The sequence below is a fragment of the Mytilus edulis genome, chromosome 13 (assembly GCF_963676685.1).
Source record: "Mytilus edulis chromosome 13, xbMytEdul2.2, whole genome shotgun sequence".
NCBI lineage: Eukaryota > Metazoa > Mollusca > Bivalvia > Mytilida > Mytilidae > Mytilus > Mytilus edulis.
Window position 1 is genome coordinate 7,868,657 of NC_092356.1, and position 21,025 is coordinate 7,889,681.

Here is a 21,025-nt window from a genome sequence, read left to right on the forward strand (position 1 = left end):
GAAAATAAGTTGAATCCTGGTAAAAATAATATATAAATTAACAAACACTTCCAAGTTAGTTCATTTATTATTGCTGTTTTAATGACACGTTTTTCACCGCTTTTGGGATATTTCGTGGCGGCCAGTTTTTATTGGTTGAGGGAGTCGGATTGCCCGGAGAAAACCACACACCTTCGATAGAAGTCTGACAATCCTAGTCAATGAAGAGTGGATTCGAGTGCAGCCCACGCGAGCGGGGTTCGAACTCACAACCTTGGTGTAGCTATTTACACCACTGGGTCGATACCACTGCTGGTGGACGTTTCGTCCCAGAGGGCATCACCAGACCAGTAGTCAGCACTTCGGTGTTGACATGAAAATCAAGTATGTGGCTATTTTTATAAATTTCCTGTTTTAATACAAAAGTATAAATTTTTCGAAATACTAAGGATTTTCTTATCCCAGGCATATACCTTAGCTTTATTTGGCACAATTTTTTTGGAATGTTGGGTCCTCAATGCTCTTCAGCTTTGTACTGTGTGCAGAAGGTAACCTACTTTACTACTTTGCTGGAAAGTACTCAAGTACTGGAGAAGTTTTACGATTTTGTTTGAATTTTAAATAATTTTATTCTTCATTAATTGATATTAAACAAGCTGCCACATGTTAGCAATCCAATATTATCTTATCTACGGAGTTTTAATAAATAAAATTATTAGAATTGCATCTTCATAATAAATACATCATCTTTTTCAAACAAAGCTTCATATATAATCCGGTACGCTTCGCATTCATCCTAAACCGCACTCCAGGCTGTGACAAAATTAATTTTCATCGCAAGTTAAATTTCATTTTCTTGAAATATTGCACCAACCAACAAAACAATATTCCACAGGAAGACATAAAATCATCACGAACCAACAATAAATATCAGAAATATCTTAATCGGGTTTTTTTGGTAGATGTTTTAACAAAAAACATTGGTAACACCAACATACAGGTGAATGACAAACACCCAAGAGAAAAGGGTAATTATAGACCAGTGAGCGTCAGTTTACCGACAATATCTAAAAAAAAATGAAGCAACCATATTTATTTAATGTGGATTGGTAAACAAGTTTTGCAACTTATATTAATCCCTTCCTACTTTGCGGATGCGAGTGTTGCCTTGTAGCGGAATTGGCGTGCTCTTCTTCGAAATCTACAAGGGTGTCTTTAACGTGCAAGAGATATGGCTCTCTCTTAACATGGGTCAGCCATTTATCGTCCCCTTCCAACGGACTATCATCGTTTCCTCATGACCATACTTGCAAATGGTGTCAAGGGAGAGCCGAAAATTCAACCCTTGAAATTTTCATCACGGAACGAGAATCGAATGGAACTTACTAAATACTTTGTTGTCAGTCAACATTACTTAAAATTAGGAAAATTGGAAAAAAACAATGGATAATAATTTAAATACTTAGCAGCAATATTGATGCATCTAATGAAGCTTTGTACTGTCACATGATCTTCTTCTTTGTAAATTGAAAAAATATTAACTTAGTCTATCTGCCCTTGAATCGCTAAAAAGTTGTCTTCCGACAAGAAAACAGTGTGTAAAAATAAGTCAGAGATAATTATATAGTCTAAACTAGGTCCAGTATTATTTAAGGTATTTATAAAGGACATCTCACTTTTTGTCAATCACAGTGAGTTATATAACTATGCTGATGATAACACCCTCTCTAAATCAGGCACTACTTTGGAATCAGTAATTAAACAAAATAGTTACTCCCTAATATCGTGGTTCTCTTTCAACAAAATGCAGGCAAACCCAGATAAATTCTAGGCAATTACCATGGGTAAAGGAACAAACTCAATATATAGTCTTATACCAAAACGGATTCAACATCTATATCAAGCTGATGACAAGTAAATGTACTAAACAGACAAATCGACACTATCCCACTTGACTTTCTAAACTACAATAAACCACTCATTTATCTTGTCAAACCTCAGATATTGTCCTCTTATACATGACACTTCTGCAGTGAACAAAACACAAAAAAAATCGAAAAAATACGTCGGCAATATTAGATTTATAAAATAATTAAACTAGAGGCTCTAAAGAGCCTGTGTCGCTCACCTTGGTCTATAGGCATATCATTAACGAATAAAAATTTACAAAATTTACAAAATTTATGAAAATTGCTTAAAATTGACTATAAAGGGCAATAACTCCTTAAAGGGTTAACTGACCATTTTGATCATGTTTGACTTATTTGTAGGTCTTACTTTGCTGTACATTATTGCTGTTTACAGTTTATCTGTATCTATAATAATATTCAAGATAATAACCAAAAGCTGCAAAATTTTCTGAAAATTACCAATTCTGGGGCAGCAACCCAACAACGGGATGCCTGATTAGTCTGAAATTTTCAGGGCAGATAGACTTTGACCTAACGAACACATTAATCTCGTTAGATTTGCTTTAAAGGCTTTTGTTTCTGAGATTTTAGCTAAAAACTGCATTTTACCCTATGTACTATTTTTAGCCATGTCGGCCATCTTGGTTCGTAGGCAGGGTCATCGAACACATTTTTAAAACTACATACCCTAATGCTGATAGTGGACCAGTTTGGTTAAATTTGTCTCAGTAGTTTCAGAGAGGATTTGTGTACAAGATAACAAAAAGTTACGTAAAATTGACAAAAATTGACTATAAAGGACAATAACTCCTTAAGGGGGTCAACTGACCATTTTGGTCATGTTGACTTTTTTGTAGATCTTACTTTGCTAAACATTATTGCTGTTTACAGTTTATCTGTATCTACAATAATATTCAAGATAATAACCAAAAACGGCAAATTGTCCTTAAAATTTCCAATTTTGGGGCAGCAAACCAACAACGGGTTGTCCGATTCATTTAAAAATTTAAGGGCAGATAGATCTTGACCTGATGATCAATTAAAATCTGTCAGATTTGCTCTAAATGCTTTGGTTTCAGAGATATAATCCAAAAACTGCATTTTACCCATATGTTCTATTTTTAGCCATGGCGGCCATCTTGGTTGGTTGGCCGGGTCAACGGACACATTTTTTAAACTAGATACCCCAATGATGATTGTGGCAAAGTTTGGTTAAATTTGGCCCAGTAGTTTCAGAGGAGAAGATTTTTGTAAAAGTTAACGACGGACGACGGACGCAGGACGACTACGGACGTCAAGTGATGAGAAAAGCTCACTTGGCCCTTTGGGCCAGGTGAGTTAAAAATCAAGTCCAGAATTTTTAATTAATTAAATGAAAATTGAAAAAGAATTAACAAATTACTCTTTTTTTGCTGTTGTGCCATTCACTATGCTGTTGCGAATTCACCCTCATCCCATTTTTTTTTTAAATTTTACTCCCCCGATTTTATATGACTTTTATAGATGGCTTATAAGTATACATGTAAAAGAATTATTAAAAAAAATGGGGGTCATGGGCAAATTTTTTTTAAGGCATTCAAATCGAAAAAACCAGAGGGTTCCGAAAATTTGACAAAAATTCCTAAACATGACAAGCGAACATCATTAAAAAAGAAAATGACATACATAACCATGGCTAAAATTAATATTTCTTAATCAGCATTTAAATAATAGTAACTTCCAAAAAATTAATTGACAGCTACAAGACAATACAACATTTCTTTATACATAATTTAAAAGCAGTGCCAGGGAGGTTAATTTAAACTTAACATTGTAATTAAAAGTAATTGTCCATACACCAGGTAACCACGTTTTCCCTCTTTTTGATTCTAATTTCTAAATGGTTTGAGCCACAACCCCCTAAAGCCAATCCTTATCATCCCTTTGTGGTATGGAAACGTTTTGGTATAATTTTAGAGAAATCCATAAACCGTTCGCCAAGTTTTTGTCTCGAAACTAGAAAAATGCTTACTTGGACCCCCTTTTGGACACTTATTCCTAATCTGTTAGGATCACAACTCCTCAATAACAATCCCAGCCTTCTTTTTGTGGTTATAAACCTTGTCTTTTAATTTCATAGATTTCTATTTACTTATACTAAAGCTATTGTCCGGAAACCAACTGTCTTCGGAAGACGACCTTAACGATAGAAAAAATGTTTGAAGTCATATAAAAATAAGTTGAATCCTGGTAAAAATAATATATAAAACAACAAACACTTGCACACTAATTCATTGATTGTTGGTTTTTTTAATGCCACCTCTAATCACCGCTTTTGGGATATTTTGGGCGGCCAGTTTTTATTAGTGGAAGAAGCCGGATTGACCGGAGAAAACCTCCGACCTTCGATAGGAAACTGTGAATACTAGTCATTAAGAGTGGAGTCGAGTGCACCCGCACGAGTGGGGTGTGAACTCACAACCTTAGTGTTGACTGCATAGTGATTACAGTAGAACAACAACTGGCAACTTGGTCACCGAGACCCCCTTATAAATAAAAGACTGTTTCAAATATTTTCTTCAATTTTCTCTGTCAAAGTATGTGTGGAGAGGGTAAACTACTTTACTTTGGTTATATTCCTTGCTGGAAAGTACTCAAGTACTAGAGAAATGTTACGCTTTTGTTTGAATTTGAAAAAACTTTATTCTGCATCAATTGATAAACAAGCTGTCAAAGTGTTTCAAAATCTAAAACTATCTGCACTAAATTTCATAAATAAAATCATTAAAATTGCATCATCATAATATACATCATCATTTTTATAAACCGTTACGCTTCATATGATATTTTTAGTTAGATGATTGCATAATTCGACTTAAAAAGAAAAGAAAAGGAAGCCACTCCCGGCTGTGACAAAACTATAGTTTCATTGAAATTTTGAATTACATTTGAAAAAAAGTTCAAAAAGGTAATTCATTAGAAATTACTCAGCGCCAATGACGTGTGTGATCAGCCACACCATGTTCATTAAGGCTTATGGCGGTATAATGATGGCGACATAAAATGTTCTAAGTTCCCAATTCCCTTTTCCCCTGATTCACGAGTTCAATTGTCTTGTTTTTGTCTACGAGGAGGTCCTGTATCATCCTTCATGTGCTACTTGCAAAAATATGCAGTCTTCATGATAAAAATGGTTTCATGTTCTAACAGTCGTTTTGGGGCAATGAAAATTAAAAAAATTGCAGACAAGAAACTGCAAACAATTTTATAAATGCAGTGGTTCTAGTTGACACCTTTGTTTCTTGTAGACTGTTCTCCGAACCCATGTATTCATGGTTCTTGTGCAAACAGCCTCTCTGGATATAGTTGTGCCTGTCAATCTGGTTACAAAGGGACAAAATGTGCACAAGGTATATGTTAAACACAATAGACATATTATGTATTTAGCTAAAAAGTTGACATTTTTAGCACCTGATTTTTTTAGCCAATCGCTATAGAAAACAAAACTTTACGACAAAAAGAGGATTTCAGCTTCCCAATAATTCCCGGGCTTTTATTTCCTTTCATGATTGCATTGATATATGGTTGCTGCTCACAAAGAAGCTATTCAACCAAGAGTTCCAAATGGTGAAGTTGAAATCATCTCGTGATACATTTTACCGACGCAATCACGAGATGGTGACCGTAACGGAATATCTGTTTCACAGATTATAGCGGATATGTTCCTTGTTTCGTAACTACAATCCCGTTCCCTTTTCACGAATACCACCTACCAAACAAGACATGGTACCGAGTGTGTACTAACATCAGAAACATGATGGGTGAAACATTTGGAGCAGGATCTGCTTACACTTCCGGAACATCTAAGATCACACCCAGTAAGAAGGACCAATTCGAAGCTGAAAACCATTAAAAACTAAAAATTTCGAAAAGGTGTGTCGTGTGCGACTCATACAATCTATTCAATTGAGTAGACAAACATAAGTGTTTCGAATAATTCTATATTTTATAGAGTTAACGTAAGTTTATACAAAGATGAACATATAAATTATATTTTATGTCAACACAACTGAACATGTGGTGATATCATCTGTAAATGATGCGATTTGCTAAGTTCTTTAGTTTTTCGATTATATCATCATTGACTTATAGTGCAAATTGCCATTTATTTTTCAATAAAACCTTAAAGGCAAACTGCTGAACTGAAAAAACAAAAACACTAACAACTGAAGGACTTATACAAAAAATAAAAAAGCTCCAAGAGTTGCATTGCGGTATTAGATATATAAAATAAACAAATAATTACAAAATCTAAATATATGATTTAAACTGGTCATTTGAATATTAAATGACGTTAAGCTAGACATATTGATGACAATATCTTTAGATATCTGAACTGGTAAGTGCAAATGAATGTTGATACTACAAAGGTATAACAGAAACGATTCTCTATGAAATGAACAGTAAAATGTTAACTTTGATGAAACAGATTTATTATGTCTACCAATGTATTTCTTAATATTTCAGTTATAGATCGTAAGTACTTTTATTGTTAATATCAAAGCCATCAATTTTAACAGTATATCTTCTTTTTATATTATAATTCTATTATTATTAAATTATATACTTTTCTATTTCTGTATGTCTTTGTATCAACGAAAATCATTTCATTTATTTTTTATTTTTTTTTTTTTTTTTTTTTATTAAAATCATAACTTATAGAACATTTTCTAAGATCATGGTCACTTATTCAAACTACAACAACAATCAATTATTTCTATGTTATCCTGTATTGACACCTGTGTTTGTTGTAGATTGTTCTCCAAACCCATGCATCCATGGCTCATGTGGAAATAACCCTTCAGGATATAGTTGTTCCTGTGAAAATGGATTTGAAGGCACAAGATGTGAACAAGGTATAACCCATATGTGTTTGTGCTTTGTCAATATACCATTTTGTTTTTCTTTTTTGATATATTTGTTTGTTTATATAGTGATTGCGATTATAATACAATGTTGATTGCTGTAAACCTATTTTTAGCATTTTTAGCATTCTGTCTGTTTGTTTTGTGTACACATTGTTGTCAATATATTGGAATTGTATGCGACTGTCATACAAGTGAGAGGTTTAGCTAGATTAAAAACCAGATTAAATCCACCATTTTCTTCAAAAGAAAATGTATCTTCCAAGTCAGAAATATAAGTTATTTTCAATTCGTTTGGTATGGTTAAGCATTGAGTTTACCAATTGTTAAGGACCCTTCTGTTTTGTATCTTTTCTAAGAGTTTGGTTTTTTTGTTGTTTTATTTTTTTCAAATATTCAAAATGAAAAAAAAATGAAAAATATTTCATGTAGAAACACATAATGAATTTAAATAGGTCATCGATTTTTAAGGACAAAAATATACTATAGAGATTCTTCAAAGTGAGAGTAGAAAGTTTCACTGCGTCGACTCATACGTATATAGAAATATAAAATGTTTAGTCAATTCCACAAAACATTACAAAAAACACAACACATTTTATTTGCATTGTGAAATATCATGGGTAGAGTTATTAAACAGTTGAATTTGAACATAATGGTCACCTACGGGAACAGCATAACTTATCGTGAAAGAGAAACTACCTGTTATTTAAGGTTTAGAATTCAGCACCATGAAGGGACAATAAGAAGATGGGTAGACATAAAATGTTTTCGTTAAGTAAATATGATTTTGTAATCTGTTTTTAAAAACAGTAGATCTCGTCATGTTGTACTCGATTCAATTGCTGTGAATCTGATTCTTGTTCTGTACACTGAACTATAAAGAGGGACGAAAGATACCAGAGGGACAGTCAAACTCATAGATTGAAAATAAACTGTCAATGACATGGCTAAATATAAAAAGACAAACAGACAAATAATAGTACAGAAGATACAACATAGAAAATTAAATACAAAGCAACACGAACCCAATCAAAAACTGCGGATGATCTTAGTATGATCAAAAACCCTTGGTCTTTATCTTAAGTTATAATTAGAGAACAAAACACAAATAGAAGCCTTAAAACAGAGCAAGATTAATCATAACAAAAAACCGGGAATCATATCGAAACCTCAAGACTGAGCAAAATTAATCATAACTGTTCACCATGTGACACTGTCGTGTTGCTCGTGGAGGTAAATATATTTCACACTTTAACTTAAATTTATTGGTCCTCAATGTTCTTCAACTTCGTACTTTATTTGGCCTTTTTAACTTTTTTGGATTCGAGCGTCACTGATGAGTCGTTTCTAGACGAAAATCGCGTCTGGTGTATATACAAAATTTAGTCCTGGTATCTATGATGAGTTTATTTACATAATAAGATTATGTTGAATCATTGAAAGACAACAGTCAAGGTACTTTGACATGTTCATTTTAAGTTGAAATATATCTAATTAATTCAACATAAAGCCCCTATGGTCGATATCTCGTCATTATATTACATGTTTATATCTAGTTATCAGTTATATATTAAAATGATTTTTTTACAGCATCTGAATCCGAGGGTAAGTCTTACATTCTAAGCAAACAAAATACTACATGTAGACATTTTTCAATAAGAATACTGAACAGTATCGAACATAAATAACAATGTTATGGAGACAATATACACAAACATTTATGTTACCGTGTAACTACCCCCCCCCCCCCTCCCCCATAGCTGAATTGATATCATCGTTTTGGAATTGGTTACATTTTAAGCTTACTTGGTTCAAATCTTCTCTTTTTTAATAGGGACACTAGCTATCAAATGCATGTCCACCGAATGGACTCAAATACTATGGAAAGCCAACGGGGTCAAAATTCTTAATTCGTAACTTGTGAATTCGTAACTTGTAACTGTGTAATTTCTAAATTGTTAATTCGTAAATTGTTAATTTGTAACTTGTTACTGTGAAATTCATAATGCTTTATTCGTAAATTGTCTATTTCTAACTTGCACCTTTGTAGTTTCAACACCCTTAATCGGTAACTTGTCAGTATGTTACTCAAGTTGTAACTGTGCAATTTCATAATACTTCATTCGGAAATTGTCGATTTGTAACTTGTATCTTTGTATCAAATTCAACATTCTGCATTTGTTAATTGTCAATTTGTAACTTGTAGATTTCAAAATTCTTTATCGGTAAATTGTCTTTTTGTATATTGATGTTTTGTAACTTGTAACATGTGACTTGTCGATTCGTGAATTGTCGATGTGTGAAATGTCGAAGTGTTAAATGTCATCGTTGTATTATGCTAACGATCATTATGACGACAGATGGCGCTCGGCTTCTTCTTCTGTGGATAATCCTCCTGTAAGTAGGAGCACCGCCATATGGAGTAAATAACCAAAAGAGTATAAATCAATTATGTACAGTGCATACATATAAAAGATAACAAATAGATAAATACATTGTTTGTATTATATGGCATGTATAAAAGGGACTCGGTATTATATTGAGGTAACCTCGTATAAACATGTTTGTTTACTGTACTGGTCACCAAACCTGCAATGAGGTGTGCCACTTCCTTTATTATTAAGGTATATAGACGTGTCGCTGGAACGGGTTTCCTTATCAGCTTCGAAAATATATTAGTGTCACTTGGCAAGAAATATCTACTTAATTATTTTAACCGGGTCAAAACAAGACTAAAAACATGAAATATAAGACGGTGCTGGAAAAATACTAATATTGTCCTGGGCCCGCAAATTAGGACTCAATGTATAATGGCAGAAATGGTTTGACAACCATCATTCATTTATATTATAATCTCAATATTAAAATTTCAGAAAAGAATGTAATTATCTAATGATATGTTTTAATACAAGAAACAAATGGACGAACAGTCTTTATTTATTTGGCTCCTGAGTAATTAGCATAAATCAGAAATCTGATGTACAGTAGTTGTCGTTTGTTTATGTAATTTAAACGTGTTTCTAGTTTCTTGGGGTTTTTTTTTAATATAGATTAGACTGTTGGTTTTCCCGTTTGAATGGTTTTACACAAGTAATTTTGGGGCCCTTTATAGCTTGTTGTTCGGTGTGAGTCAAGGCTCCGTGTTGAAGGCCGTATCTTGACCTATAATGGGTTACTTTTATAAGTTGTTATTTGGATGGAGAGTTGTCTTATTGGCGCTCATACCACATCTTCCTATATCTATAAAAAAAATGTTTAATGAAGTTTTTTGTAAAACAAACTGAATGAAAAAATATTTTAAATGAGCCACTTAGTTAATGTATACTATATATCAAAACTGTGTTGAATATGCACTATTTTGTGATAAAATTTAAAGGAACCAGAAAAAGTAATCGAGGCCCTAAAATTTGAGATATTGTCAACCGGAATGCGAGAAAAACGCATATATTAATGGTCAGGTCAATAATGGGATATCATATCGTTAATAGTATGGGACCAGTTCACATCTACAATCATCAATAAGCTTGAAAGAATACAGCGACAACCTGTGAGATTTATAACAGGAGAGTACAAATCCAGAGAAGTTGGTTGCGTCACAAACACGCTCACCAAACTCAAACTACAGGACATACAGACAAGACGCTCAAGTCAGAAGCTTATATTTCTGTACGAGGTGGTCGCAGTGCTATAGAACCAGATAATTTAAAAAAAGATATCGTCCAAAAAGAAAACTAAATTGCTGTCAAGGGCCCGATTTGACAATTATCAGTCAAGAAATGTTGTGAACAAACATGCAGATAAAAAAACTACACGAAATGTTTTGAGATCTCAACGAGTAAAATACGACAATACTCTAACTCATTTTTCGTATAAACAGTATTCGAATAGAACCACATTGAAAAAGCGTAGTGTATCCAAAACGTTCTCTTACAGATACAGATCTAAAAGGATCATGGTACAAGATCGAAATATACTAGGAGGTGTCCCCTTTATATATTTTGTAATGACCATGATCGTTAAACTATGAAACTGTTTATTTTTTACTACACGCGTCACCTACATAAATTTGAGAATGGAGATGGGGAATGTGTCAAAGAGACAACAACCCGACCATAGAGCAAACCACAACCGAAGGCCACCAATGGGTCTTCAATGCAACGAGAAACTCCCGCACCCGGAGGAGTACTTCTACTGGCCCCTAAACAAATATGTATACTTGTTCAGTGATACCGGACGTCATACTGAACTCCGAATTATACACAAGAAACAAAAATTAAAAATCATACAAGACTAACAAAGGCCAGTGTTTTTTTGAAATCTCAAACCCCCTTCTTAATACTCCTACTTTTAAACAATTTGACGCCCTCTCCCTCTGACGTGTCAGAGAAAAGATCTAGCCATATCGCCATTTGCACGAAAGAGGCAATTATCTCTTATATGCTTACACTAATTATACCCCACGCAACGAGGTTGAGGAGGGTGTAATGTTTTGACCCGTCCGTCTGTATGTCTGCCCGTCCGTCCGTCCGTACGTCAGTCCATCGGTCCTGTTTCTTGTCATCGCAACTCCTCTCAAACCACATAACATAATTTCATGATAATAAGGACATACTAAGTAGATTTGCATATCGACAAGAAATTACAATTCATTTTTTTTCTAGAAGTTACGCCCCTTTGAACTTATGTGCTTCGATATACCTCTGCAACAGTTTGTCGTCGCAACTCCTCTGAAACCACACCACATAATTTCATGAAACCTTGTAGATAATAAGGACATACTATGTAGATGTACATATCGACAGGAAATTATGATTCATTTTTTTTTCTTATAGTTATTTTATTTCTCCAGTGACAATGTAGGGACGTGGGGCATGTGACCACGCTCACTAAGGTTCTTTAATTTTATTTCTCCACGAAAATATTTGCACATTATTTGGGGTTTGGCCAAAGGAGTATGTATTTGGTCATTTTTAGAGTAAAATGATAGCCTGGGATCCTGGCTGACTGCTCGACAGAAGAGCCAGGCGGAATACAACCTGGTTTGTTAGTAGGATATTAGGATGTTACGAATTTATTGCAAATGATTTTTTATTTTATATTTGACATGCAAATTAAAAAAAAAATAGGTATATTGATTAACATCGTGAATCATTTCAGTTAATTAACGATTGACAACATTTTAGATTTTGTAAGGTTGCCGGGCTACAAGGAGGTGTGGCCCCAGGTGGGGTTCATATCGGGAGTACGGGACATTAAGCAGCTTTTGAGATCGAGGGACTCGTGAATATTTTGGTCTTTTTGGTTGTACATATTTATTGTAGGAAATCTGGTAACGGCAATTTTTAAGCTTCTTGTCCAGAAAAATTCAGTAGGCATATATATTAATACATAAAACAAGAGGCTGTCACAACGACAGCAAACCGGATTTATTAACATTTATTTGTGTCCTGGCAATATCACAAGAACCATTACTGATGAATGGTGAAAGTGAAAATCGTCAATATCAAATTTGACCTCCATTTTGTCATCAGTATCAACATATTAAAATTTGAAAAGCTTAGATTGAATGGTTCATGAGTAAATGTAACAACCTGAATGGAAACGCCATTTTACGATCTTTCAAGAACCATAACTCCTGAACGGTAAAAGTCAAAATCGTCATTATTGAACTTGACCTCTATTTTGTCATCAGTAACAACATATTAAAATTTCAAAAGCTTTGGTTGAATAGTTCATGAGAAAATGCACGGACACGACGGAAAAAACCATTTTTCAATCTTTCAAGAACCATAACTCCTGAACGGTAAAAGTCAAAATCGTCATTATTGAACTTGACCTCCATTTTGTCATCAATAACAGCATAATTAAATTTCGGAAGCTTTGGTAGAATAGTTCATGCATAAATGCACGGACACGACTGGAAACTCCATTTTTCAATCTTTCAAGAACCATAACTCCTGAACGGTAAAAGTCAAATTCGTCATTATTGAACTTGACCTCCATTCTTTCATTAGTAACAACATATTAAAATTTGGGAAGCTTTGGTAGAACAGTTCATGCGTAAATGCACGGACAACTCCATTTTTCAATCTTTAAAGAACCATAACTCCTGAACGGTAAAAGTCAAAATCGCCATTATTGAACTTGACCTTCGTATAGTTGTCAGGAATAACATATTAAAATTTTAAAAGCTTTGGTTGAACGGTTCATGAGTTAATGCACGGACATTTGATTGCCGCCCGCCCGCCCGCCCGCCCGCCCGCCCGCCCGCCCGCCCGGCCGCCCGCCGTACATCCCCAAATCAATAACCGACATTTTTGTCACAAAAATCCGGTTAATTAAGAATGGAAATGGGGAATGTGTCGAAGAGACAACAACCCGACCATATAAAAAGTAAAATCACAAAAATACTGAACTCAGAGGAAAATCAATTTGGAAAGTCCATAATCACATGGCAAAATCAAAAAACAAAACGCATCAAAACGAATGGACAAGAACTGTCATATTCCTGACTTGGTACAGGCATTTTCAAATGTAGAAAATGGTGGATTGAACCTGGTTTTATAGCTAGCTAAACCTCTCACTTGTATGACAGTCGCATCAAATTCCATTATATAGTCACCGATGCGTGAACAAAACAAACAGACATAATAGGTAAAAATGTCAAAAATAGGGGTACAGCAGTCAACATTGTGTTATCATCTTAATCACTATAAAACAACAACAAAATAACCGACAACAGCAGCATATAATATATATGTCAGCCCTTTCCTGTCAGAATAAAATGGTCCGATAATAGCATTTTATAATTAATAGAAATCGTTTATTACTAGTACCTGGGGTTTTCAGTAATGATGTAGCCTTTTAAAGCCGACTATATGGTATACGGTTTTGTCATTGATGAAGGCAGTAGGTTGCCTATAGTTGCTTACATGGACTTTAATTGTACTTCGCGTTGGTGGATAGTTGTCTCATTGGCAATCATGCGGTTTATTACCACATCTCCTTATTGTATATACCTGAATAATCCAGTCGTTATATTCCACTGACCAACGACTATCTCATTCCCCTCGTAATTAGGAGAGATCAATTATTTTGAGGGACTGAACTAGTCGGGATGGTTTTTTTTATATAGTTTCCGAACGAAAGTCCACGTCAGTAATAATAATAAAACTGGGATCCTGTAAACATGCAATTTGTGTTTTGCTTTTTTTTAGACGCATTTGCTGTAATTAATGGATTAAAATTACTTAGGTATATATTCCACATGGAGGTACTGCGACTTACAGGAGGATTATACACCGAAGAAGAACCCGAGCGCCATCTGTCATCATAATGATCGTTAGCATAATACAACGATGACATTTAACACTTCGACATTTCACACATCGACAATAACGAATCGGCAAGTCACATGTTACAAGTTACAAAACATCAATATACAAAAAGACAATTTACCAATAAAGAATTTTGAAATCTACAAGTTACAAATTGACAATTAACAAATGAAGAATGTTGAATTTTGATACAAAGATACAAGTTACAAATCGACAATTTACGAATGAAGCATTATGAAATTGCACAGTTACAAGTAAAAAACTGACAAGCTAACGATTAAGAATGTTGAAACTACAAAGGTGCAAGTTACAAATAGACAATTTACGAATTAAGCATTATGAATTTCACAGTAACAAGTTACAAATTAACAATTTACGAATTAACAATTTAGAAATTACACAGTTACAAGTTACGAATTCACAAGTTACGAATTAAGAATTTTGACCCCGTTGGCTTTCCATAAAATACTCATATTTAATTTTTAACCATGTTGAACATTTATCCACATCCAAAACATAAAAAATCTTTAAAAAAAAAGAAATGGACTCGATAATATGTAGCTGCGTTCCGTTTGTATTCTAAGCCTTTTAATTACCTATCGAGTTGACCTCCAAAATCCTTCGATGATTATATAAGCTATATAAACATTAATATAGATAGAAATATAAATTAAACTCGAGCAGTTGTATTTGTCTAGGTTCGTTTCAATCAATCAAATGATTTACCTCTGTTTTTTTACATTCAATAATGACATTCATTTCCATTAAATCACCGAAGACTCACAATTCATGCGTTATCCATCTCTTGCTAAGTGTTGAAATCTAATGATTATGGACCCAATGAGGTTTAATTATTCAATTGCAAGTGACTAATTGATCATTAATGTTTATTAATTTAGTTTGACACATATGAATCATACTGGATGTTTAAAGCGAATTATTATTTCCTTATTTGACATTTATTAATAATTGAACAAAATAAAAAAATCATACTTAATGTTTTTAAATATAATTTGTAGCTAGTGACCTATTTAGTTGTTTACTAAATTTACATACTTTTTTCTATTTTTAAGTGGTGTTTTTGATATTTCTTTATTTTTTTTTCAAATTAATCAATGCATTCTATTAGAACTACTACAGATCACCGTTCCATAGGACCTGCGTTAACCGACAGAATCAATATTTGCTTTGTTTTTTGCATTTTTAGTTTTCTGAGTATTTTGATAGCAGATATCAAAGTTATAGTTTTGAAAAAGTCAGCTAAACGATTATTTCCAGGCGCGGTTAATGAAGTTGCATGTAATACTTATTAACATAAGAAATTTCTAATTTGTCATACATATTAAAAGTTTAACATGAGCTGCTGGCAGTTCAAATCTATTTTTTTCAAACGTGTAACTTTAATATTTGCTATCAAAACACAGAACCAAGGATTTTCAATTATTGTTATATTGTCGTCCTTTTCGTCAACCAGATTAATAATTTTACATTACTTCTTTCAGGGAGGTTACCTACTATAGGATAATTATCAGGTACGTAAAATATATCAATAAAACTGTATATGAACACAAGTTATGTCATTTCTATAAGTATAAATATATACAGAATATCATATGGCTTTTTCAATATCACATTCGTATCAACCTTACACACCAATATAATTCAAAGACCTCGAGGGAATATATTGGTTGAGGGTTAATACGGTGTGTGATATTACACTTTATTATATCATGTACCTCGGGTAGATGTTTTTATGTGACATGACGTCATACAGATAAAAGGGTTTGAAATGACGGCATACAGATTATAGGTTTGAAATGACGTAATACAGATTAAGGGTTTGATAAAGCCTTTGCAACAGTGACTGCAACAGATGTCGTGACCTCATACAGATAAAAAGTGCTGTATCGATATCATCACGGTTGACTGATTCAGCACGCTTGCCAATGATTATATTTCACATACAATTTATCTGTATTTACTACAGAGTATATATTAAATCACTTTAAAATGGATTTGCTGTGGTTAGATGTTGATAAAGTTATCGATATTGATGTTACTATTAAATTGAAGCACATAGTCACAAATTGTTGTTAGATATAAGTTCATAATACATAAGGAGGAAATATAGTAATTTGAAAAAATTAAATATTTAAACCCTTACCAAAACCATGAATACGCACAAAACATGTACAATTACCATTTATGTAATACAAGATAGAAATAGTTATTTTTTTTTGTGGTTCAATCGTATTTTATATTGTTTAAATGTGAGAATACCCAAATTGCACCTGTTTTGACAAATTGTTCACCTGTATTTATATGGAAAATGATAGAGGATGTATATATTCTATGTATGACTGTGAAGAGCGATAGAACTCCGAACCGCGTTGGTACTCCGAACCGCGATAGTCACGCTGAAGTGCGTTTTTGTTCTTGCTGAAATGCGATGGTGTCATTGTGACGCTGTTTTGTTGATAGCGACGCCGAATTGCGATGTACACGGTAACGCTGAAATGCTATGGTCTCCACAAGCTACATTTACTTCGTACTTTATATGGTCTTTTAAACTTTTTTGGATTCGAGCGTCACTGATGAGTCTTGTTTTTTACGAATCCCGTGTCTGGCTACTAAATTTATTCCTGGTATCTATGATGAGTTTACTTGCAATGCTTTTCATGTCGATGTAGATACAATGTGTATGTTATAAACCTTTTTTCACTAGAGTTTTTTTTAACTTTTTAAACTACGTAAAGGGTAAGGATTTGTTGATAGGAGAGGGTTACTAGTAATCTTCTGTAGCAGTGGCTTTTTATTTTTCGAAACATACAAAAGTTTCTGTTTTACGTACGATTGGGCGTTACATTTTTTAAATACAGACATCTTTTCGTTATACATTTGCGGTAAACGATGAGCTTATGAATGAAACAACGTATTGTAGATAAACTGTTAATGCAGAATTATTCCCACATGTAGAGGACGATGTCCCATTTAGTATGCAATTGCAAGGACATCCATAGACCATGAGCAATGGATGTAAATTAATATATGTAGGACTCTAAAGTGCGATGGTACTCTAAAGTGCGATGGTCACGCTAAAGTGCGATGGTCTACGCTAAAGTACGATGGTGTCTCACGCTAAAGTGCGATGGTTGTTTGTTCGCTAAAGTACGATGGTATATCACGCTAAAGTGCGATGGACCAAAAGGGTAAGATTCGAGGGATTAAAACATCGAGGTTAAAAAATAGTATAATTCTAGACACAATAGCGACATTGTGTCTAGATGCTGTGAAATGCATCACACCCTTTCGTGTAGACAACACCTTTCGTGTACACAGTGAACAAGGTCTGTGATGGACCAGTTAGTCAGCAAAGTCTGTGCCGGACGTTACGTGTAGACAGTGACTGAGGTCTGTGCAAGACCAGTGAGACAGCGAGGTGTGCATCACCAGTAAGCTCTTACTAAAAAGCTAAAATAAGCGGTCGTTTAATCAACCAAATGGCTTATGAAAACAAGCCCAGTACAATTATTTAAATCATCAGTTATTTAACAAATACTATTCAAATATAAACACTCTATAACTAAATTATAAGTTGCAAATTCAACAAATGCATTAGCTAATATGCTAACGTATAACATATGTGATATGCTTTATAATTTACCGGTAGTCTGAAATAATTGTTTCTAAATTTAGAAGACCGACCTCGTTATAATTTCTAAAAGGGTAATTTATTTGTCGCAACATATTATATTTCATGTAAAATGATTTTGTAACAATTCGGAGCTTATTGCATATTTGGATAATTAGTGTAGATTGACGTTTACACTCATGTTACAACCTCCCATGCAGTCGTCATTGTAAATAACAAATACAAAATTCGTTCATTGTCGAAATATGCAACATTGATTAGTATAAAATTTTAATTTGAATGCGAGAGAAAGGCAATGTTCGCCGAGCTTTCTCCTTTTCCGTATTTTCCTACAAATTACAGAACATACTAATGTTTTAGAGCAAATAATTTATAATTCACGCATGCAAACATGTATCTCTATTTTACCGACGTTACTTTAATCAAAGTCGACAGCATTTTAACGAGGATCGCAAAGTAAACTGCCACATAAACAATGATTCAAATGTTTCCGTTTGCTTCAAATATAACTTGATCAGGATAAGTATGTGTATACTGTTTTATATTTATATAGTAAAATGGTTGACTGTAAGATGCAAGCGATGCAAGTCCCTTTTCCAGCACCATAAGAATAAACAATGTGCTTCATCCGACAAAGAACGGTTAAGTTTAAATCAATAACTAGTAAATCATGAACAATTGGTGTAAAAGTTGTTAATCAAATATTCATAATATATCTTCCGGCATGTTCATTTTTGGTTTGTATGTACGACTGTTAACGTCATAATCCAACTACGTTTTGGACGTCTAACCTTTCGCGAACCATCGTACTTTAGCGTATGGAAGCATCTCACTTTAGCGTAGACCATCGCACTTTAGTGTGACCATCGTACTTTAGCGTCCCCATCGCACTTTAGAGTCCTACATATATACGACGTACTAACAATCACTTAAAATTGAGAATGGAAATGGGGAATGTGTCAAAGAGACAACAACCCGACCAAATAAAAAACAACAGCAGAGGGTCACCAACAGGTCTTCAATGTAGCGAGAAATTCCCGCACCCGGAGGCGTCCTTCAGCTGGCCCCTAAACAAATATATACTAGTCCAGTGATAATGAACGCCATACTAATTTCCAAATTGTACACAAGAAACTAAAATTAAAATAATACAAGACTAACAAAGGCCAGAGGCTCCTGACTTGGGACAGGCGCAAAAATGCGGCGGGGTTAAACATGTTTGTGAGATCTCAACCCTCCCCCTATACCTCTAACCAATGTAGTAAAGTAAACGCATAACAATACGCACATTAAAATTCAGTTCAAGAGAAATCCGAGTCCGATTGTCAGAAGATGTAACCAAAGAAAATAAACAAAATGACAATAATACATAAATAACAACAGACTACTAGCAGTTAACTGACATGCCAGCTCCACTTAATCTACTTTCCGTTATGATTGCACTTCTGTTGACTTTAGAATGACAACCATGCGACAAATTGATTTCAGCACATCAGCGTAGGGACCATCGCACTTCGGTGTAGATCATCGCACTTCAGCGTAAACATCTCACTTCAGCCTCCCCATAGCACCTCCGAGTTCTACATATGTATATATGTATATATATATGTTTATTTATTTGTATTATGACTCTTTCTGTTTTGTCTTTGTAGATATTCGAACATGGCAGCGGCCAGTGCAGATGTTATATGTGATGGATTTCTCCTTTATATTTACTTGTTCAATACATTTAATAAACTCGAAACATTCTAGAATCAACAAGGACAATTGCATACAATTTGAAGAAGAGAGGCGAAAGATACCAAAGGGACATTCAAACTCATACGTCGAAAATAATTTGTCCCTGGTTAGGTGGAGGGCTGGGATTCTGCTCAAATGTTTAACCCCCTCATATTCTATTTGTTAGTGCTTGTACCAAGTCAGGAGCCTGTAATTCAGTGGTTGTCGTTTGTCTATGTGTTACATGTTTGATTTTCGATCTTTTTTGTATATAAATTAGGCCGTTAGTTTTCTTGTTTGAATTCTTTCACATTGCCATTTCGGGACCTTTTAGAGCTGACTATGCGGTATAAGCTTTGCTCATTGTTGAAGGCCGTATGGTGATTTAAAGATGTTAATTTCTGTGTCATTTGGTCTCTTATGGAGAGTTATCTCGTTGGCAATCATACCCCATCTTCTTTTATATATTGACAGCTCAATGGCTACAAAAGAAATAGACAAACAGACAAACAGACAAACAACAGTACATAAGAACAACATAGAAAAATAAATACAGAGCAACACGAACCACACCAAGAACTGGGGGTGATTTAGTCGCTCCGGAAGGGTGAGCAGGTCCTGCTCCACATGTGGCACTCGTCGTGTTGTTCATGTTAGTACAAACCCGGTAATAATTCTAATTCGGGAGTTCAAATTCGCCGAAAAAGGCAAAGTGATTGTAGTTATATCCGCTATTATCTGTGAAACGAATATGGCATAACGGAATTGACTTCCTTGACAATTATCGAACATTCTTGGCTTAAACAACTGCAGACAGCATATCCCCTAGGTCTAAATGACAATTTTATAGAACAAGGCAACATATCTAAAACATCTTCTATTGATATCACGAATATTGTTGAAAAAAATCAACATAATAATAGGTTTCGTGGCAAACGTCTCAATCGAAACAAGATTTAAACATCATACAAACTATACTCTTGATAATCTCCCATCTACACTCAAAAACAACAAGAGGCACCAATTAAAATGTTAACTGGGTAAAATACCAATATGTAAATAACATGACAAGCAGGTTACTCAGTCCACTCTGTGCGAAAAATTACAGCGTTTTGCCACCAAAGGATGTTTCGTGTTGATAAACCTGAAGATAATAAACGGCATTTTCTGAATATTAATTATGTTAAGAGAGGTGTTGATTTAATCAACTTATCGAGTATATCTAATGACTCTACCATTCAAAACTGTATACCTCCTTATTTTGATAACACAAAACACAAAAGTTTAATTTTCCGACATCATCATTGAAAATAATACTCTCCGAATTTTAAATATGAATAAACCAACAGACAAACAAAAGAACACGAAATACAACAATGAAAACTAAAGACTGGGCAACAAGAACCGCGCCAAAAACATGGGATGATCCCACGTAATCCAGAAGGGTAAGCAAATCCTGCTCCACATGTGGCACCCCTTTGTTTAATACTTATTTGAGTTGCAGTAAATCATTTGACAATC

The 21,025-nt window shown here is 34.1% G+C and overlaps 2 long non-coding RNA genes across 2 annotated transcripts in view; both read left to right on the plus strand.

The window, feature by feature from the left end:
• Positions 1-21,025, plus strand: part of LOC139501876 (uncharacterized) — a 205,123-nt gene that overhangs the window by 121,096 nt on the left and 63,002 nt on the right. The gene's annotated exons all lie outside the window — the stretch shown is intronic.
• LOC139501882 (uncharacterized) lies at positions 6,672-19,524 on the plus strand. Its single transcript, XR_011658680.1, has 4 exons — positions 6,672-6,784; positions 8,387-8,401; positions 15,636-15,665; positions 19,438-19,524. It is a non-coding gene; the product is annotated as an uncharacterized lncRNA (long non-coding RNA).